This window comes from Terrapene carolina, unplaced genomic scaffold (genome assembly GCF_002925995.2).
Source record: "Terrapene carolina triunguis isolate 2854851 unplaced genomic scaffold, T_m_triunguis-2.0 Scaffold148, whole genome shotgun sequence".
Classification (NCBI taxonomy): Eukaryota; Metazoa; Chordata; order Testudines; family Emydidae; genus Terrapene; species Terrapene triunguis.
This window is the reverse complement of record NW_020664499.1, coordinates 2280769-2304033: the sequence shown is the minus strand read 5'-3', so window position 1 is coordinate 2304033 and position 23265 is coordinate 2280769. Positions and strand designations below refer to the sequence as shown.

At 41.5% G+C, this 23265-nt stretch overlaps 1 protein-coding gene across 11 annotated transcripts in view; it reads left to right on the top strand.

Annotated features, from left to right (window-relative positions):
• The window catches only part of LOC112112062 (zinc finger MIZ domain-containing protein 1), a 504548-nt gene that overhangs the window by 100039 nt on the left and 381244 nt on the right, over positions 1-23265 (top strand). For 10 of the 11 annotated variants that reach the window (XM_024207775.2, XM_024207786.2, XM_024207778.2 and 7 more), the window contains exon 3: positions 17422-17546. The exons of the other annotated variant lie outside the window; for it this stretch is intronic. The gene's annotated coding sequence lies outside the window, so the exon portion shown is untranslated. The remainder of the gene's footprint in view (positions 1-17421; positions 17547-23265) is intronic. 11 annotated transcript variants of the gene reach the window in all.

Genomic DNA, 23265 nt, shown 5'->3' with positions numbered 1-23265 from the left:
GTGATTGAGAAGAGCTACAATGTTAGTTTAATAGCTGTGAATTGAAATGGAAGTAAAAACTTACTTTGTCCTATTTGAATTTCTGTTCTCCTTACCCTGAATGGCAAGACTACCACTGATTTCAGGGTGTTGAGCCCTGCAGAAGAGCAGGTTGGGATTTCATGGAAATGTTGCTAGATATACGCTCTGTACACTCTTACAAAAGGGTGAAATAAAGCCAAAAGACTGGGACAGCTCACAGTCTTTAATTGTTGCTGCTGCATGTAATTTATAAATGCACTAATCTGGATTCATTTGTTTGCCCAGCCAAAGGCATGTTGTGATTCGGCTGCCCTGGCTATCCTTTTTCTGCATTGTGTTAGCTGGAATGGGGAATCTCCATTTTAACAAGTCTGAAGCCTATTTAAAAAAAAAAAAATCCGTTTAGTTAGCATAGCAAGGAGGTTTATTGCTTATCTCACTTTTTGTCTCAGATCTTGAGGGTTTTCCCCTCCTACAACTCACTGTTAAATTGTTATTATATTTAAGCAAATCAATTTCATTGCAGAGTTTTTCCTGTCATAATGATCAGTTTGCAGCACAAATCTCATTGATTTTTCACAGCCCTGAAAAACAGTTGACGAATAGCACTGGGATAACTCTGGAGAGATGCATTTTGTGGCAGCTTGGAGAAACCACGACTAACCCCCACCTCACTTTCTCTCCCTGCCCTCTTCCCAACACCCCCCACCCCTTTTTCTCCCGCCCCCCTCCCACGCATCAAGACTAGGCACTGGGTGGAACAAGCTGGGCTCCTGATAGCAATAAAATGGCACCCACAAGGGAATGTGAGCTTTCATGGGGGCGGGTGGAAGAGACACTCTGTCTTACTAAGAGAATATTGTAGCTGAGGTCAGCATTGCCCTATCAACCAGGGCATGAACTTCATCAGACCCTGAATCTTTCACCAAAGAGAACCAAATCCTCAGCAGCCGGGCTGATCGGAATGCAAGCATCCTGCACTTGCTCCGACAATCTGATCTTGCTGTTTACATTTTGTAAACTCAAAGTCAGAATAATTGGTGCGCGAGGCTAACTCTTCCCCTCCCCCCGACATTTTCATAACTGTTTCTTGGCAAATTCAGCTTCCAGGAAAACATAAAAAAAAGACTAGGAAGAGGAAAATTCTCCCAATTGTCTGTGAACTTGCATTGACTCTTACTTGATCTTCATTGGGTGCTTTTGTTTTATGTTCTGATTTTCTCCTTTTTCTGCTACCCTTATGCAAAGTGTACCAGCTTAGGCTTTGTGCATACATGGCAGGCGTAGTTAGCTTGATTGAAAATCTGATTCAGGTAAATTTCCTACCTTCGCTACCCTTTCCCTCCTCCTACTTTCTTTGTCTAAACACTCCAATACATTAATATAGTAGCAGTGGGACTGCTGTGCAGATTCTGACAGCACTGCTATGCTGCTGTTGGCCATTGCTTACTGTGTCCTACCAATCATCCAAATAAGGTACCTTTTACTTTCCAATCTCTGAATTTTTTTTACACACTGGGGATGACAATCTGAAATGATCCATCTTACACTGCAGTAGAGAATCCTGCCACTGAGACCTTTTCAGCTTACATTGCTTAACCACAGTATACCAGTACCAGGAGTTCTAAGAATAGACTACCTCTCGTCTGCAACAAGTCATGGAGTATTGCATACACTTTTAGTGCAGGGAACTACTCTGCTGCTTGAAATACAGAAGTAAAGATAGGACACTTTAATATATGACTACCCAAGGGGGTTGCCATTTTTGCTTAAACATTTGTTGGTACCCCATGAACCTTAAAAATCAATTGGTAAAGTGCAGCAGGATGGGTGCTGGGAGTGCCAATGCTTCTTACTTTAATAAAAAGGAACATGGTATTTTGGATAATGAGACAAAGTGAAGAGGAAACGTAGGTTTCTTTTTGCTAATGATACTTCCAGACAAGGCCGCTCACTTACGAAATGAAAGTGTTTCCCTAATGTCTAGCATCATGAAGCTTGAACTTATGAAAAGCAAATGGCAATTCACAGCAAATGTGCATTTGGCCCACCTGGCAATTTTATGGCAAAACAAGAGCCATACAAGTTTTCCTCCGCTTCCTCTTTTAACAATCATTGTATAAATGGAACACCAAAAGGTGGGGTGCAGAGAGAGGGAAAGCAGGAATCCCATCTCACTTCTCTGCATGTAGAGAAACCATGGTATGAATAGTGAGAACTAACAACAGGAACTGGTGGGAGAATTTTACATGTGGAACCTTTTCTGCAATTCTAAAATTGAAAAAAAGTGTATGCAGTGACTTATAAGACATGTAAAGATCAAATTTTTGTCCCGAGTTCCTTATAATAGAATGCAGAAAAAAAAATACACAAGACAATGGATCAGACATGTCAGTGATTTCATTGTGTGTTTGCAAAAGATATGTGCTGATTTTTTTTTTTAAAGGACTCATTTAGAGGAATAGGAAGGTATTTGGAACGCAAAAGTTAGAGGTTTTTCCAAGCTTATTGGCAGGAAGAAGCTAAGAGGTCAAAAGGAAGCATGACACAAAGGGTATATGTCTACGCTGCAGTTAAAAACCCATGGCTGGCCTGTGCCAGCTGACTCTAGCTCATGGGACTCTGATTAAGGGGTTGTTTAACTGCAGTGTAGACCTTCCGGCTTGGGCTGGAGCCTGGGTTCTAGGGTCCTGCGACGGTCCCTGAATTTCTACACTGCAGTTAAACAATCCCTTAGCCTGAGCCCCATCAGCCCAAGTCAGCTGGCACGGGACAGCCAGCGTTTTTTTAATTGCAATGTCGATATGCCTAAAGAGAGCCATTAGAGGCTGCAAAGGAATGCAAGGTGACTAATATACTGTTATATTGAATCTCCTTAAATCAGAGTTGTGATATGGCCATTCTCTGTCTTATAATATGACAGTGCTCCTTTTGCAAGGGAAGGCTAATGCTGGAATCTTTGGACGAGGATTATTTCAGTCTTGCACAGAATGCTCTGTATCATTAGCCTTGGGAAGAGGCAGTGAATAGCTTCTTGCTGAGGCCAGTGGGCAGAATGAAAGGCAACCCCATGCGGGGGCCTTTTCTATCCATCTGCTGCAAATCGTGCTCTTCACAAATTAGATTTGGCAATGAACCCCCTATCACTGGGAGTGTTCATATACAGCCAGGTACTAGATATGTAATTATGCTTCCCAGGCCTGCCCTCGTGTATGAACGATATTAACCAGGCAATAAAGGGCTGCATGCATGTGTGTGTGGTGGGGGAGGGGGCGCTGGGGCTGGGGGGGATATTTGGAAGTGAACTCAATTTAAAAACAAAATGATTAAAACATGAAATGTGCTTTGAAAAGGGGAATATAAAGAGAGGTTGTGTATGCCTGTGCCTTTCACAGACTGACTCTAAATGTTGCCAAGAGTGTTGCTGGTTCTCAGTCTATCTAAATAAAGAGCAGATATATTAACCCTTGCAACCCTGGCATCTTTCTGATTGCTCCTCTGTGCTTCCCCCCACTGAATGTGTAGTAGCGGGCGTATACTTGCTCTCCACATACCAGTCTATGGATATAAGCGTTTGTGATGGTTCTTTTCTTTCACAAACGGTTGCTTAAATTACAAATGATTCTAAAAACAGAGTTAGTGCTGCACTTGCAAACGTTGCTAAGCAGCGTCAGCCCCCCGCCCCAACTATTCCACTAACTAACAGACTTCAAATGGGAAAATTCAGCGGGAGACAGTGATTTTAACAACATAGATGACTGTGTGTGTGGGGGAGTACTATAAAGTTTTGGGGGTTTCTGTTACCGCTTTCGGGAAGACCTGCGAAACCGGGGAATGGCTTTGCCACTTGTAAATAATGCGAAGAGAGGAGAGAGCGTGACTATTTACAGAGAACTTAGGGTGAAATCCTGGCCCCGTTGAAGTCAATGGAGTTTTGCCATTGACTTCAATGAGCCAGAATTTCAAATTTAGATTATACAAACTCAAAAGGAACCCCCTTATTACCCTCAGAAGCTTACAGACTAACTCAGGTAGCTACAATACAAGCAATAAAAGATGAGGGGGAAAGTGGGAGCAGACTGGATCTGAGAGATGAAGGGTGAGGTGGAAGAAGAGGGTTTTAACAGGGTTTCTTGATTAATAGAAAGGGGGAAGATATTCCAGATGTTTGTGCCTCTCTCTCCTCCTCCCTTTCTCTGTAATCTGCAAAATTTAGTGAGAAAAGGACTACTCAACATTGAATGTATTTTATTGGGTCACTGACAAGCGTCTGGTTTTGCCTGGCTGTTTAAAAAATGTTATAGATTGAACTTAGTAATAAAAATACAAAAGGGAATGTATGAATATCTTATGACATAAAATGTTACTGAAATAATTCCTGAGGCAGAAATTGTTCTGTTCACCATTCGTAATAAGTTCTAACAATACTATTATTCAATTTCAAATTGTTATATTAAATATGATCTCTGTCCATTAAGGAACATTATAATAAAATGCTCATGAATATTATTACTTCTGATCAATTACATATAAATTCAAATATCTCAATTTATAATTGTTACAGAATCATAGAAATGTAGGACTGGAAGGGACCTCAAAAGATCATCTAGTCCCCCTCCCTGCACAGATTATATGCAGTTATAATAAAGCCAGTAATAAATATGTGTACCTTCTATAATTGTCAATTATTTGTAATGCATTTATTTACATAATTTTATCATTTACACACACACACAAAAGGGGGAGTGACAGAAACCAAAAATCCTGCTAGTTGTGTCCAAAATTTCCTTTCTGTTGTTCTTGTCATTGAGTAAAGTCACAATTACACCATATAATCTTTAAATTAAGTGGCTATCTATGGGTACCAGACGAGTAAAATATACTTAACCTTATGCCTTGTCATGTTATTTCTAGTTAGAAATAGTAAATATTTTAACTAAATCAAGAAAGCATATTAGGCAATCTGCCATATTTCCAAAGGCCAGCAATTTTGCATTTGTTGTTTGTTTGTATTCCAATAGCATCTCAAGGCCCCAGCTGAGGTCAGGACACCATTATACTAGGGCCTGTACAAATATGTACTAAGCGGCAGTCCCTGCTCCAAAGAGTTTACAGTCTAAATAGATGAGTGAGAGAGAGTGGATTATATTTCACCCATTTTGCAGGAACAGAGGCACAATGAGATTACTGCTAATAGTATCTAATTCTTTAAAATAGCACTTGCCATTAGTAGATCTCAAAAGCCCTTTACAAAGGAGGCAACCATCATATTCCCATTGTACAGATAGGGAAACTGAGACCCAGAGGTGAAGTTACTTGCCCAAGGTCATTCAGCAGGCCAGTGGCTGAGCTGGGACTAGAATCCAGGTCTTCTGAGTCATAGGCTGTTGCTTTATCCACTAGACAATACTGCTCAAGAATTCTACCACAGAACTGCCAATGTTGCGGCTTCATTGGCCACCTACTTAAGCCATAGGACAGAACTTCTCCTTATTTTCTTCGTTCTAGCATGGTTACATAGATGCCAAACACACACACAGTTGGGCATGAAGATCTGACCACTTAAGTAACTGTGTGTAGCACGTTCACAAAATACGTGAAAATTTTCTTAATGAAGTACTAGAACATAGCATATGAAATAAAGTGTCCAATGTCACTTTACATCTGTAGATATGAAAAAAGAATCTAGAAAAGTGTACTAATCATCTAGAGTAGTATCTATAGAGGATATTTAATTGATCTGAAAACTGTAGGCAATATATCTTCAGTTAAAATTTTAGTCATTACTCTTTCATCCATAAAATATCTGTTTGTTGAGGCCATTGCTAGTTTGCGTTTTGGTAAACATTGTAGGGCTTTTTTATTCATCAAAATTACGGACAAGATTTCTGTACGATGGAATACAGAGCGGTCCAAACTTGTAAATAAATCTGGTCCAAAATATTTGCACTCTCTCATCTGTAAATATTTATGAAATGCTAAATTTAACTCTTCTAATTTGTCTTTTGAAATAATTTTAGTACTATATTAATTAAATCTAACTGATAAGGTATTACTTCCTATCAGTTAACAATGCTCATTTGAAGGTGCATTGGAATAATGTCTATATTTTATATTGTCAAAAAATGGACTTCTTTTAGAGCTCCTACTGCTTTGTTCCATATTTTAATCAAATTCCACCATGAGGCCACTTTCTTTAGCTTTGATGGGTGTACGTACATTCATTTGGGCTAGTAGTTTCATTGGCTATTAAAGTGAGCTAGTTTTCATTGGTAGGGTTAAACATGGGGATAACAAATCGCCTTTCCAAATATAAACCCTTAGCTCTGATCCTGCATAGACTTATCTGTGTGCTTAAGTTTATGCACCGTGGGCCAGATCCTCAGCTGTTTTTCAGTTTTTACAGTTCCATTGACTTGAGTAGAGCTGGGACAGTTTACACTAGCTGAGGATCTGCCCCTATGACTAGTTCCACTGACTTTAATGGGACTACTCACAGTGCATCCAGTTACTTGTACACATGTAAGTCTCTGCAGAATTGGGTCTCATTATTTGGCTTTGTAATCACAAATCCCGTTTCCATTGGTGGATATCTTATCTAAATTTATTCTAGCCCTCTTAATACACCATGGGGATGAAGGTAACACTTTATTTTTATATAAAGTATATGTTGCCTTTTGAACTCTATGATCTAGTTTGTCATTTTAATATCATGAAGTCCTTCAATAAAATTCTGAGGTAAAGAAATACTTAGCCAATTCATTTGTTTTGTTTTTGTAATATAAGGGAATAGCTTAGATCAAACAATTTAACCTAGTTTTTATTAATTGTAATCTCCAGTTATTTTTAAACTTACTCTTAATTTTTCAAGAGAAACTTAAAAAATAACCCACCCTAAAACCAAACCCAAAACAATGAACATACCACAGTTAATAGGGTGGGCTATTTCGAATCAGTAGAACTCCAGATACTGGTGAAGAGAATTCATTTTTCCTCTGACAACATTTTCCATTTTATTGCTGTGTATTTTTCAAATTTGAATAATGTATTGAAATTTAAGAGGATCCTAAACAAAAAGGAGCTACTCATGAGGTGCTCAAACATTAGGCAAATAAAAAGAGCCAACCCAAATTTTAGCTATTACCAGATGAATGATTCAATCTAACACTCTGTATGTATGGCTGGCGACTTCTAGGCCAGCACTGGCTGTCCTTGCTAGTAGTGAAATTAATCTTTTACATCTTCCTGAATGTTCAGTTAGCTCTTGCATGTACAGTTTGTTAATAGTATAATAGTCTACACATCTCTGTGGTCTGGTGGGATTCTTTTTTTTTTTTAATGACTATTCATAGAATATTTTTTTTTAATTTCAGTTCAGATAAAAAAATTAAATACTATCTATCCCTACTAGAATCCTTCAGAAGACAATATACAAATGTCTACACTCCCTCCCCCTTTTCTGATGTATAGAGTGACTAACCCTAAGTAGTAGTGTCTAATCTTAATTAAAACTTCTACCCATGCTTCTTGAACTGAGCTACTTGGCTACCCAACTACTACCTGCAGGGAGGGGAGGAGTTCTGGAGTGGTAATATTTATAATTAATGCACCAATAGAAGATTTATGGGGAGCTAAAATGCTGCTTGCCCACAAAACCTGAGCTGGTGGGATCAGCCTTGTTTGTTCTTGCCTGAACTTTTGGTTGCATTGTCTATCTTTAAAAACTAAGGGCCAGATTGTCAGCTAGCGTAAACTGAAGTCAGTGGAGCTACACTGACTTACCCCAGCTCAGGATCTGGCCCTTAAACATTTTTTTGGGGGTGTACCAATGAATTGTAGTTTTGGTATTTAACTTCCTTCCCCCCGGATTATCTGCACTTTTCATGTCATCCTGAGGATCATCCCATTTGGCTCCCTACTTTAAATGCCCTTCAGCCCATCTTAAAGCCCTGTATTTTGGTGGAGGCTGGCTGGGTATTGATCCCTTTGTCCGGATAGCACATATGCCGACTGGAGGGGTTAGGTATGTACCTGAAACAGCTCTCCTTTTTTCCCTCCACTTCCATCAGGTTATGTGCATTCTCCACTCAGAGAAGGAACTTGGCTTTAAATGCTGACAGCTGTTTTTTGAAAGGGACAGTTCTCCAAGTTAGCTGAGGTGCTGGGTGGAAGGCATGGTGGTCTTCACCACCAACCATTTAAGGGGTTGTGTGCAGTAGGGTGTGTTTTAAGTTATTTTTTCCCTTAGAATGGTGATAGGAAAAGAAAGAAAGAGAGAGAGAGAGAGAGAGAGAACTAAAATTCACCTGAATGTGCGTTGTCTCCCACCTGCCCCCAGATCCCTGGGTTGTTTGAAGCAGAATTGTCTTGTTACATTGGCTATTCACCCTAGTCATTCACCTTCACTACTGATCACTTGTGCTCTTGCTCTGTTTCTCTCTCCCTTCCTTCGAACTGGGACAGACCTCTATGCCAGCATGGAGTGCAGGCTTTGCAACCTTCTCAGCCTAAAGTAAGTGCTAGCAGCCGATTCTCACCTTCAGTCAGAGGCTCCCATTGAGCACAGCTGAGAGGCAGCCCTCAGGAAGGCAGGAGCTCTTGCTGCTGCAGCTAAGGTAGTAATCAGAGGAGGTGGGGAGAGGATTACTGAACAGCAGAGAAAGGTGCTGCTGGGTCCCCATCCAAGACCAGTGAGGTTGGCTGGAGAGCCCATTGCCTGGAGTGGCTAGGTAGGATCAGGGACAGCCCCTGGGCAAATGGGAATGCTGCTACTCTTTATTATCTATATACAGGCTTGGAAGAAGTAGACTTTTATCAGTAAATGTTGGCCAATGTCTATTGCACACAAACCAACGAAAAAGATATTTCCATTGATGAACATCATCACAATTTACAGAGAGGCAAAACAAGAAAAATGCTTCTTGAGAATGTATTAGAGTTTTTGGTTTGAAAGATATTTATTTTATATCTTCTGATGTGATGTTGACAATTTATGTTTAACAGTTATAAAGCTTTAACTTTTTGAATGTGTCTACTCTACTGTCGTTAAATAATTATTGTCTGACTCGCTCCATGATTTCCTGAAATTGGAAATTTAACTCAGGTTATGTTAATCCATGTTAAGTAACTTGGATTAAAATATCAGTGAAGATACAGCAACTTGTCTTTTAACTCGAGTTAGCAGTTCCAGTTCAAGCAAGCCCAGGTTGCCCCATAGGGCAGTGATATGTTTTCACTGCTGTTTTATGACAGGTTTCAGAGGGGTAGCGGTGTTAAGTCTGAATCAGTAAAAACAATGAGGTGCCACGAGGACTCCTCGTTGTTTTTACTGCTGTTTTAAAATGTGTTAGCTAATGCAAGTCAAGAACACATCTTTTCCATGTAGACATACAAAAAGAAAGAGCGAGACCTTGCTCCAAAGAGCTCAGTGTGTTTGTGTCATGCTCTCTTAACCCAGGAACCTATCCTTGCAACAAAGCCCGTTGCCAACTCTGTCCACATATCTATTCAAGGGACACCATTCAAGTCACATCAGCCACACTATCAGAGGCTCGTTCACCTGCACATCTACCAATGTGATATATGCCATCATGTGCCAGCAATGCTCCTCTGCCATGTACATTGGCCAAACTGGACAGTCTCTACGCAAAAGAATAAATGAACACAAATCAGACGTCAAGAATTATAACATTCAAAAACCAGTCGGAGAACACGTCAGCCTCCCTGGACACTCAATTACAGACCTAAAAGTTGCAATTATTCAACAAAAAAACTTCAAAAACAGACTCCAACAAGAAAGTGCAGAACTGGAATGAATTTGCAAACTGGACACCGTTAAATTAGGCTTGAATAAAGACTAGGAGTGGATGAGTCATTACACAAACTAAAAACTATTTCCCCCCTAGTGTTACTCACACCTTCTTGTCAACTGTTTGAAATGGGCCATCCTAATTATCACTACAAAAGTATTTTTTCTCCTGCTGATAATACCCACCTTAATCGATTAGTCTCATTAGAGAGGTATGGCAACCCCCATTTTTTCATGTTCTCTGTGTGTGTGTGTGTGTGTGTGTGTATATATATATATCTTTCTACTGTATTTTCCACTCCATGCATCTGATGAAGTGGGCTTTAGCCCACGAAAATTTATGCTCTAATAAATTTGTTAGTCTCTAAGGTGCCACAAGTACTCCTCATTCTTTTTAGTGGAGAGGAGATTACTATAGCTCCCAGCTAGGCCACTCAGGAATTAAAGTTCATGGCATGACTGGCCCAGGTCATCTAACTGAGGCTCAGAGTGCAGGGCTAAAAATTGCTGTGTAGACGTTCAGGCTGAAGCCTGGGCTCTGAGACGTTCCCCTCTCGCGGGGTCCCAGAGCTCGTGAAATCTCAACATCTGCACAGCAATTGTACAACCCCACAGCCTGAGCCTGAATCAGATGGTCTGGACCAGCTGTGGTTATTTAATTGATGTGAAGACCCGTAAGGCTTGATCCAAGAGTCATTGAATTCAATGTGAGTCGTCTTTTGCTCAGGGTGTGGAGGTTCCCGCTGTTAGCTCTGGGAGAGCCCTTGGGGTCAGTCCCTGGTGATTGTCCAGTTACAATCCAAAGTTGGAAATGATGCAGCAAATGAGTGTGACTAAGATTAGGTAGGGGGGTTATAGCGAGAGAGAGAACTTCAGTTCTCCTTTTTTGCTTCCTTTTGCCAGGACTGTGGGGTACTGGCCTCTGCAGAATGACAGCTATAAAATTAGATAATCTGTTAATGACTGGTAAATTAACCTCATGTCTTTACAGAGAACAAATATAGTATTTATGTAAAAGTTGTTAAGAGTTTTTCTTTTTAATTAGCAGAAATAGATGCAAAATGAATGATAATTAGGCAGCTGATGAATTCAGTAGTACAATTATGCCTAAAGCTATGCCCCAGTACTTAATGCTGGATGCTCTGAGCAATCAAAGAAGCCTATTTATATAATTTATTTATAAAACAAAGTTACAAATAAGAGTGACACACATACTTCAAGTGCATCAACTTCAGCTGCTGGCAAGATCTTTTTAAAATTGAATATATTAATTAAAAAAAAAATAAAAGGAAAACCCTATGCTATTTGTGAAGAGACCAGTGATTGAATTTTAACTTTAGTAATAGATAACTGTCAGATTTGTAGAAAGGCTTTTATTTAAAACACTGGAAAAGAACAATTGAGCATTAACTAGAAATGAGCTGAGATTTTCCATGATTCAGGAAGCATGAAAATGAATGTTTTTTTCCCCATGCCCTCTTTCTTGTTGTTTTGTTCCTCCTTTGGGGCAGTCTGTGCCAAGAGAGCAGAGGAAATTGTAGAGCCCTGGCTGTCTGCTCTATGAGGCTTTAAGAAAATACAAGCCATTAGAAACAGCTGCCTCACACGCATCCAAGTGGGAAGACTAAACTGATTAGTGTATAAACGCTGGGAGATGGTAGGCAGCGGTGTCAAAGGGGCTATGACAGTCATCAGATTGTGGTTTATTTCAAGCTATTGTTTGAATGATGGATCTCTCCCCGTAGAGGCAGCTTTACGGTTTTGAAGAGGTATAATATAAAACCAGAATGACGGATCCTGCTTTACTATAAGCCACTTCTTGCTTCACTATTTTGTACTACCAACCTTGGTGTTTCATGAACAAGCCTGTTGTCTTTTTACTAAGCATGCATTACAAATTTAAAATGTACTCGTCTTAACAGAGTCGAAATTGGCACTTGCCCATTTAGAAGAATGTATTAGACTGCAATACTAAATCCCTTTGGGAGGAAAATGTAGGGGCATTTCCAACAGCAGCATTCTGACGCTTCCTTTCCAGCATCTGTATGATGAAATTCAGATATAAAAGTTACAACTGATCAGTTTAATTCCCAGAGATGAGTGTAAGGAGGCAAGCGTATAAACAGAGTAGCTTATAATGTCTTGAGGATTTTATGTTCTGTTGGGGTGCCCAATGTGCATAATACACTGCACCCCTGAGTGATGTCAGCAGCAGGAATCAAAACTGGGACCTTTAGGATCTGAAAGCGTGAGTCTTTGCTGTTTGATCTAAAACACGGCTCCTTTCACCAAGGCTGCAGCAGGGTCATCAGCTTGTATATATGGCCCAGCCACCACTAAAGGGAGACAGAGCACCACCCTCAGTGGGTGCGGGTTCCATGCAGCCTGTACTGTACGGTGTGTGGGTCAAAGACAGTTCTATAATGCGGTGTGTGGCAACATCAAGCATTGCATGCTGGGACTCACACAGTCTTCACAGGACAATTGTGTGTTAAGTGAGATGGGTTTTATACAACCTCCCCCTCCCTCCCCCAAAATAACCACTAGCTCCCTCTCAGCCTCCTGGCTACTTGCTATTTTGGCCCTAACTTGAGCAGTGTTTATGTGGCTGGGTCACTGGTGTTTTAGGTGAGAATTTGTTTATCTAGTGGTGCTGATGAGGAAATAGCCCCCACTCCCCACTTTTTAACAATACAGGCTTTCTATCACTGATTGGACTAATCCAAGGGGCATATACCAAGATGTGTCGCACATGCTTCCCGGAAGCAAGATATTGGGTCATCTGGAATTTTGGGATTTCTTCTGCCTGATCATTAAAGGTTGTTATTTTCCATTGTAGAATCACATATGCTTTTCAGACAGCTGGATTTTTGCATTGTCCTTTCCAAAAGAGGAATGGTGGCCGTGTCACAACTTTTTTCCTTGGCACATAGATACCATTTCCATGCAGTGATTGTCAGATGGTGGAGCCTGAAGGCACTCAAAAAGGCATCCAGGGTTGCACTGCTCTGTGGTAAAGTCTTCCCAGCTTATCTTGAGTCAGACTGTTGTCCCAATGGTCTGGAATTGCTTTCAGATGCTACCCAGCTGATGGGTGTTGGAATAACTCCATCTTCAATGCTCTGGGAGGATAAACTTTCAATAGAGGTCTAGTCTACACTGAAAATTAAGGTTGACTTATCTGTGTCAGTCAGGTGTAAAAAATCCACATCCAAGAGCAAAGTAGCTATGCCAACCTAACCCCCAGTGTAGCCACAGATAGGTCACTGGAAGAATGCTTCCATTGACCTAGCTGCTGTCACTTGAGAAGGTGGTGCTCCTATACTGATAGAAAACCCCTTTCGTCGCTTTAGGCTGTGTCTTCGCTACACTATGGAGCTATGCTGCCTTAGTGTAGACAAACCCAGCATGCAGTTGCAGAGAATTAGAATGATAGCTTGTTATTAACACTCTTTTACAAGACAGAAAATGAAGAGCATAGGCAAGATTAAAATACAAAGGGGATATACTGTCATATCACAAATTTGATCTAGAAACCATTTGTTCGTTGGGAAGATTTGTAGCAGAGGGAAAAAAGCTATAAGCTTTTATAAAATTTGTAACCCCCATTTCTAAGGAACTTACTCTGATTTTTGCATTAGGGGTCAGAAATGCTGGAGCTGAGGGACCATTGAATGACTGAGGGAGTGGGATGGTTTGGTGATTAGGGCATGGGATTGGGACATAGGATGACTAGGTTTGATTGCTGGCTTTATCACTGACCTTGGGATCATTTCTCCTTTTTGTGCCCTTTCACCATTTCTCTTGTCCATTCAGATTGTGAGTTGTTAACTCTAGGGACTGCCCACTGTTACAAGTATATATAGTGCCTAGCATATATATAGTGCCTAGCACAATCAGGGCCTCTAGGCATTACTGCCGTACAAATAATAATTGTTGTTCCCATCATTTGTACTCTATGGGAGCACTTGAAATCTCTTGCTTTGTCCCTTCCTTTCTTCCACATCTCCTGAGGGTAAGAACCCTTCACCAGCCATCCTGGTGGGTCAATTTAAAATTCCCCATATTCTGGTCATGCGCTATTTTTTTAAATGAGGTCCTGGAATGGCCCCTCCATATTTACTCAGTGGAAAAGTGCATTTGAAAGACAAAGAATTTGATTTAAAAGCTGTTGGCAACCAGCTGCAATAGGAGTATTTATCTCTGGTGTCTAAGTCAAACATTATGAGTTGTCTGAAATGAGACAAGTAAGAAACCAGTTCTCCTGTTCCGGCTACACTGGGCAGCTGTAAAGGTGATGACACTGGCTACTAGTTAGTGAGGATAAGAGAATATTGATTTCTGGCAAACACATTACAGCGTAAGGCAAACATTCATAAAGGCTGTGGAGAGAGCCAAGTAATATTCAGCAGTGGAAATAAAAAATAAAATTGATTTAACATATTTTCTTAAAACAATGCTCCCTCCCTTCATTCTTCCCTGCTGTTGAGGCTCCATCTAGGAAACCTGCAAAAGAGCTGAAAGTGCTAGCTGTTCTAATTGCTTGGAATTTTGGCAGACTGGAAGGGATGCCACTCATGTTTGCCTGCCTGGACATTTATAACTTGCAGCTGTGCGGTCCAGGACTCAGCTCAGTGTGGTAAACCAGTCTGGCCCTTGGAAAGCAACGTTCCTTCTCCTCATTTCCCCCTCCCCTCGCCACCACCTCTCACCGCACATGTAGTCTCCTCCATCCCAGTTGGTAGAGCAGTAAGAGAGGCTTTGCTTGACTCTGGCTAGGATTTTCTTTGACATTTTTAAAAGTACTTTGCAGATGTTTGTTAATTATTCCTCCCAATGTCCTGATGTGGTAAGGATTGTCACTCTCATTTTATATAGGGGAAGACTGAGGCAGAAAGGTTGATTGACTTGGTCACGTCTACTGAAGAACTAGGACTTTGAGATAGGGAACTCCTAGCTTCCACCCCATACTCGTTTTGATATGCCTCAATGTCTTTTTCTTTTAATTCTAATGCAAACAGTGATAGCATGGCCGATTAAAATGAGGATCTCTGCTGGTGTAACTTTCTGGTTTGCTTCACTCGTAAATTGAAATGAGGGTGTTTCCTCTGACCTCCAGTGGAGATTAAGATCAATGTTAGTTGTTGTGCATCTCCTGATTTTATGGATGTTTGCATTTTGTAAAGGTTTTTAAAGCAGATATGTGCTTGATTCAGTAGAGGACGCTTTTTTGTTCTGTCACCCAGAATTCAGGTGTGGCAGGATTTGGGTTTTGCCTTTGGGAGAGAGGGCAAAGATGCAAAACTCAAATTCTGAAATACCTCCACATAGGAACATCCAAAGTTTAGGGAGCAGTAGAGTTTGGGCAATGGGTGTAGGCCTATTTCTTCTTTAAAATACTCCCAAACCACTGACTCTCCTGGTCCCGCCTCCTGCTTGGCTTTTTCATCACACAGCTAAAATATTTGTGAACGTTCTAGGTAATAGGAAAGGGAAATTGTCATCCTCCTCTTCTGTGGATCAGTTCATCAGAGAGCAACCCTCTTCTGGCCTATCTCCCCTTCTAATTACCAACCTCCTGCTTCTCTGGTTGTGTTGTCAATCAGTTGTGATTCATGAGAGAGTGGCCTTCAGACCATAGATGGAGAATCCAGGCTTCAATTAATGAAAAGCCTTCTCTCCCCCGCCGTTCAACTGGAAGGCATTAGACGCTATATCCTCTGTCTTGATTTCAATAGTCTGTGTACAAGCATGCAGCATTGTTAGTCAGGGCTTTGTGGACTATTTCTAGTTTTAGGGGAAACTATATGATTTCTATGTCACCACACTAGCCAGGTGCAACATCATTTTGTGACCTTTAGTCCTGTTCTCTGCTTCTTTTTCTCCCCATAACTAGTAATTATTAAGCTCAATGTTGAATGGATCTAATTTCGTCTGGTTTGGTGCATAAAAAAGGTTTTCTACATAAATGTAGAAAAATATAAGTGACCTGGGTTTGCATGAATTGGTTAAAACATTGTATGACCGACAGTGCTCCCCATTAAAATCTGTGCAATTGCTGTTTGCAGGTAATTAACATTACAGTGGTATTCCTTATACCAAGTACAGGAAATACTCTAGTAGCATCAATCTTGTGTGACAAAGTTCCTCCTCTATCTTGGTGGGTCCTGCGCTTATTGGCGGATTTTCTTGCCTCAGAGATTCACCACGTGGGTTGGGGAACAGCCCAGAGAACTTCCCCTCTGGGAGAACCCACAGTCCAGGTCAATTGGGAGGTTTGGGGGGAACCCGGGCCCGCCCTCTACTCCGGGTTCCAGCCCAGGGCCCTGTGGACTGCAGCTGTCTATAGTGCCTCCTGTAACAGCTGCATGACAGCTACAACTCCCTGGGCTACTTCCCCATGGCCTCCTCCAAACATCTTCCTTATTCTCACCACAGGACCTTCCTCCTGGTGTCTGATAACGCTTGTGCTCCTCAGTCCTCCAGCAGCACACCCTCTCACTCTCAGCTCCTTGCACCTCTTGCTCCCAGCTCCTCACACTCCCACCACAAACTGAAGTGAGCTCCTTTTTAAAACCCAGGTGACTTAATTAGCCTACCTTAATTGATTCTAGCAGCTTCTTCGTAATTGGCTCCAGGTGTCCTAATTAGCCTGCCTGCCTTAACTGGTTCTAGCAGGTTCCTGATTACTCTAGTACAGCCCCTGCTCTGGTCATTCAGGGAACAGAAAACTACTCATCCAGTGACCAGTATATTTGCCCTCTACCAGACTCCTGTACCCCACTGGTCTGGGTCTGTCACACTTGTGAAAAGTAAAATGGTACAGATTTTAATGGAGATCTGTATATGAAATCAACGTTAAATATTATTAGACTGTGTAGAAGACGTTTTGAATTAACTAACATGCACTAATTTCATACACATGATTTCTAAGGATTGCTGAGTTTAAACTATTTTCTGTAAGCTTTTCGGGGGGAGAGTAAATTTAAAAGCAGCCTTTGCCACATCACTCAGTGATTTTTTATTTTGCAAGTCTTGTGTAAAGTGGAAATACAGATGTGCGTGCACACACGTGTGTGTGAGCAGACTCTCAGTAAGGAATCTACTAACTAATTCATATCTAGTAAAGAACTTAACAGCAGGTCAAAGTGCAGTGCTGGAAGCGGCTGCTGCAACCAATGCTATGTGAGATAATTCTGAAGCTGGGTTGGTGATTGGGGGAGGGGGGAAAGGGGAGGAGAGAGACACAGACAGCAAGGGCTTTGTATATTCAACTAAAAATACTGGCCTTTCCCTGTCATAGTGACTATCATCTTCACAGGCAAGATATTACTTTGTTTTTCTTAAACAAAACCTGGCAAGCTGGATAAATTAAAGTTTCTTTCAATTCATGCAAAAGTGCTTGCTGCACAATGAGTTGCTCAATGAAAACATAGATTATCTGCATAAGAAGATGAAGTGTAATCTATTCCCAAACAGATCTCTCGCCTCTGAGAGTACAATTCTAGCTTTTTCTCTCACTTTTCTCAAGCAAAGACTTAGATTTTTCACACAAAGTAAAAAAATGCTTTTCCTCTTAATTTTTTTTCCAGAGAGAGTGCGAGCAATTTGCTCTACGAGATCCACTTGTCGTCAAATTACACGTCTTGCCAGCAGTGTCCGACGAATGACTTGAAACAGACATATAGTTTATTCCTAAGTGCTGAACAGTGCAAAGGTAAAACTTTCTCTTTTTAAAGAAGTTACAAAAGTGCCTGGGTTATGTTTCCACATCCATTTTGATTCCTCATCTAAGTAGCTCACTTGCACACAGGAGAGTGTGGACGCTACGTTTTGTCTCTGGCTGCAATAGTGCTCAGATTTAGTATAAAAAGGAAAAGAAAAGCACTTGGGATTTTGAGAGTTCAGGGACACCACACTTGGTACTTGCCAATTTTCTGGAAGCAATGTTTACGTCAAATACCTTTTGTTCTTTTGTCATTATTGACACATGGCGGGAACTCTCTAATCTGCTCTGCCACTGATCAGACCTACCTTTACGCAAAGTCTGTCTAGGATTTCGGATTTCTGCTAAATATCTATTCCTTTGGATTGCAGAGGAAACTCTTATGTTGGTGCTAGCTGTGGCTGGGTGCGAGCTGGTCCTGATTTTGATATTAGTACATACACAGAGTTAGTTTCAAGTTAATGCTTGTACAGAGCCTTGAAAATATGAGGTGCTATTTTAAGTGCCAAGCAGTAGTAATGTGAACTGTGATATGAGCACCAGCAAGATAGAGAGGGAGTGGATTGGCTCAGATACTAATGAGGTGCCTGGCCCTGCAAGGTACTGAACAATGCCTGTGTGACCTGACCGCTGCTCTGGAAGTCAATGGATGTTGAAAGCACATGGCACCTTGCAGGAGGTACTCAGCACTTGGCAGAGGTGAGCCCTAAAGGAGGGAAGCAGTGATGTTCAGCCTGAATAATAGCACAGGACGGGGAATTAGGTGACTTGTATTTTATTCCAGGCTATCCTACCAATTAACTCCACGACCTTCAGCAAGTTGTTTAACTGCTTTGTGGATCAGTTTCCCACCTAATAAAATGGGAGCTGTGACTGTTCTTGGGGCAGCCAGGACTGTGGGTCACCTTGTTACTCCCTTCCCCCAGCATGAGGGAGTCTTGCCTGTGTCTGGCTGGATGTCAGATCCCTGACACCACCAGCCCTTTCAGCTGCTCACGCACTCTCCTCTGGGCTATGCCAGCCCTACCTTCGCCTTGCAGGTTAACAATAGGAGCACCCCCACCCCCAAGTGCCTTTGAATCATCCCCTTGTGCTATCTAGCCCCTGACACTGGTTACTCACAGAGATCCCAGATCCTCTGCTCCCCGAGGTGCAGCATACCCAAGTTTACTGGTTTTACCTCAGACCACCACTCCTGTGAACCAGAGTGCCTGTGAGCACTTATTTATAAAACAAAAGTCAGTTTATTTAAGAAACAACAAAGATTTAACTAGAAACAAGAGAGAGTGATGGAAACAAATGGTTACAATACAAAACAAAATCATAAAAGGCGAACCTGCGTATACTTTATTAATAGTTACCTTTCCTATCTAATAAAGTAGGTTTTCCCTATCAAGTTCAGTCTGTTACAGAGCTGGCTGGTTTCTCAAGAACTAGGATCCAATTTTTCATGAGAACACCTTGCTCCTCAGGATGTCTCCTCAGTGAAAGGATTCAGCGGGCTTCTTCTTCCTCTGTGTTATACTGAAAACAGCCTTATGTTTCCATTCACAGAGGGCGAACCCGTCTTGCAAAGTTCCTTTTTACCTTCAGTTGCTTCAAAGTCCATAAAGCCTACTGTATATTGAAAGACATTATTCCTTAAATATTATTCATACAGACATCTCACCATGATTATGAATCTTGACAAGTTACGAGCTTTCTGTAGATACCTTACATGTTACCCTTTATGAATAAATATCCTGAAAGACGTATGTCTGCTGTCATGAGTTTGTCAGGTCTGGGGTGAAAGTTGTTTGTAAAGAACAGGGGACTCTTTTCCAAGGGGTTTTGGTGTCACAGGAGTCTGGTGCTTCGCCACATTGGCTGATCCAGGTACCACGTCCCCCCCCCCCCCCAGCTCCTCCCATGGTAGACCTGCCATTAGCTAAAAGCTGGGTAATGATCGAGCAGGTTAAAGATATCAAGCAATATGTTAATCATGATGGGAGCCCTGATGAAGAGCCAAGGGCATCTACCAATAACCATCAGAAACATCATCCTCTGAGAGTTAGAGATTGCCCTGTGTGCCATCACTTGCATGCTCTCATGTCTGTTTTTCCCCTCTCTGTGCATAGGTCACATACGCTGTAATGGGAATTGCGTGATCGCATCCCACTGGTAAATTACGATAATAGGTGCTAATGAAAGAGCAAGATTTCAGACAAAGCTCTCCCCGGTCTGCCCTCCCCCGCGCCCCCAACCACACACCTCACATATAAAATGAATGGGGCGGAAAGCGTGATATTCTGTTGTGTTCATATCAGAACTCAGGAGTAAGTTTGGGGCTCACGGTATGTCCACGCTGCAATTAAAAACCCGAGGCTGGGCCGTGCCAGCTGAATTGGGCTTTTGGGGCTTGGGCTAAGAGGATGTTTAATTGCATTGTAGAGATTGGGGCTGGAGCCCAGGCTCTAGGACCCTGCGAGGTGGGAGGGTCCCAGAGCTCGGCCTTGGTCCAAAGGGCTACACCGCAATTAAAGAGCCCTCGAGCCAGAGCCCCACAAGCCCGAGTCAGCTGGCATGGCCCAGCCACCTGTGTCTAATTGCCACGTAGACCTGCCTTTAGTTCAGATCCAAAATGAACCTCTAGCAAACCTTATTTATCAGAGTGGTCTCATTAACACACGGGATTACTACTCGGGAGAGGGTGTCAGGATCTTGCCATTCATGCTCTTTCTTTCATTTTCTTGAGGAGCTAGTATTTTTCTCAGTGCTCCAACTTCTCTTAATCGTTTTCATGTAGGAGGGAATTTAGGTACAATCAATACTTTTAAATGTTATGGTTGAATGTAATTCAAAGGTAGGGATTTCATAGCTGGAGGTATATTGGTTTGTCTAGCTTGCAGTTTTTTAAACTTAATTTTCCCTGACAATTTGCCTAACTCTCTCCAAAAGAGGAAAAATCCCCAAAGCCTACACCAGATTGTCTGCTTATTAATATGTTGATATTGTAGTAAAGCAAATATTTCATGCTCTTTGTTTAGGCTGGCTAGATTTTAGCTAGTGATTTGTATTGATTAATTACAGTCAGGATTTTAGAAGCACGTTGTTTTGAGTTAGGAATCTATGGAAAAAGCATTCTGAAATGGGGAACAAATGTGCAGTAGTAATAAGGAGAAAAAATGAGGGCAATTAGTGTAAGCCATTGGAAGAGTTATGCTAGTACTAAGATGTATTTTCAGTATTTAGAATTATAAATTTTAATTTTTTTAAAGGAAACATTTTCTACACGTCAGAGCAGGAGGCTTGGGGTCAGGATGGCAGGGTTCTGTTGGGAGCCCCCCACTCTGTGTACTAGGCACTATACAGACATAGTAAGAGACAGTCCCTGTTCCAAAAGACTCACAGTCCAAATAGACAAGTCACACAAAAGCTGGGAGTAGAAGCAGGAGCAGAGAGATGCATTGATTTGACCAAGGTCACATAGCTGGTCAGTGACAGACCCAAGAATGCACCATTGGTCTCCTTTTCCTCACTCCAATGTTTAACCACTAGACCAGTGTTCCAGCATTTCTTATTGGAGCATTCCTTTTCCATGCCCTGAGGAGCTGGACTGCATCCAGCATGAGGGCAGCACTCCTTTCTGATCTTGTTTTCATTGTCATGTATTTAATTAAACCTTTATATTTGCCATAAATGTACACAACACTTTATAGAACATAGGAAAGACACATGGGCCGCACCTTAAAGAGATTATAGTCTAAGACATGGAATGAGGGGGCAGAGGCTGGAAAACAATGAGCTAAAATAAAGCACCATTGTACATAAAATCCTGGAAGCCTACTCTACGGTTGCCTGGTAAAATTATAATGAACGCACAGGGACAAAATCTGCTTGCCCACCCAAGGTGGGGGAACATGATGATTATGTAAATGACTAATTATGTATTACTAAACAAATAGAATTTTGCAAGGCTCCTCTATGGAGAGATCACCATATAAATGTAAATTGGTAAGAGAGGTAGTGTCTTCTAATGGATAGAGTGCTGGACATCGGCTTTGGGTTCTAGTGCCAGCTCCTGCCACTGGTTTGCTGGGTAAACTTGGGCGAGACACTTTTTTGTCTGTGGCACGGTTGCCCTAGCCATAAGATGGAAAAAATGATACAGATCTCCTTGGTAAACCACTGAGAGATCTAGGGATGAAAACCATTTATTATTATTTATGTATGTATTGTGTAAAGGGTGCTTAATCAGGATTTGAGGAGTATTTTTGAAAACAATCAATCTTCTTCTTACTACCAACCCTCCTTGGCTCATGTGTGGTCTTGTGGTTATAGAATATGTGGGAGGATTTTAGCCAGCATAAGACTTCCCTGTGCCTCAGTTGTAAAATTGGGTAACAGCAGGGGCCTCCCTGACCAGAGCAGATGCTGCACATGAACAGCGTTCTCCTGGGTATAAATATATCACAGTATAAAAGGAAAAGCATTGAGAGCAGCATGCTTTCTGGTGTGTTGATCCTCTTCTTGGAACTGATGGTGATGATTCCTTTCTCCTGAGATCATCATTCCAGAGTGAGTCTAGGGACAATACCTACCCGCAGCCAATTGGAGAAATCAGCTCTCGGAGTAACAAGTAAACGTTCCAGGATTATCTGCTTACCAAGACATAGATTCTTGTTAGGTTTATTGCACCACTTGTTTTACTTCTCACCTGACCTTTATTATAGCTTGTTTGTTTTATTTTTTCCTCCAAAAGGAGCTCATTTTATGACTGTGAAATGGAGAAATAACAGAGAAGTTAATTTGAGTAAATCTCAGCTGGGTGAAAAATCCTTAATTTATTCCATCCCACATAAAAACCAGTGTGTAATAAACAGGTTATTGTGTGCAAAGATTTTCAAGAAACATTACCCAGGGCAAAGCAGCAACATATAACCTGGCCACTTGAGTCACTAATGTTTATACAATTTTTCAAATAGTTCCATGCACGCTCCTTCCCGGTGTCAGGGAGACGAAACCTAGGCGGATTTTCCTATCTAATCTATCTTTTTCTAAGGTTGCCCATCACCATGGTATGAAAGTAAGTTTTCTGCTCCAGAAAACATCTTTGGATGTGACATTGGTCCGTCCAAAACATGTGTTACTTACATACTTTGTGGAGTTTTTAATGAACGTGTACCTAGTTTTTTTTATCTTTCAGAAATCCAAATAAAAGATGGAAATTCTAGGGTTCCGGCCACCACATGGTTGGTTGGTTTGTTTTTCTGAAATGTTGCTCCTCTTCCTCATGGATCCTATAGAATTCTCCTCGATGAGAGAAAGGCACTTTAATTGCTACTGAAAAGCTGTTGCAATTCTGTGGAGAGTGTAAGTCACTAAGGGGGAGATTTTCAAAGGCACAGGTAGGCTTTAGGCCCCTGGCTGCCATAGATTTTCAGTGGGAATTTGGTGCCTTTGTGCCTTTTGAAAATACTCCCCTATATATCTTTTGTCCAGTGGCAAAATCAGTAGCAGTACAAGTACTTCATGACATACTATGCTGAGCATTGGTTCATAGCTTTTATGCTCAACTTTCTCAGCCAGTGCCCACCAATTTCCATTCAGTTACCACCCACAAATGAGCTTGGACTATTCCATACCTTGCTTGTGAGCATCCCGTGTGCCATTGTGGGGAAGAGCATAAACAGCTGAACTGGGAGATGGCGCTGGGGTGACCTAGCACAGA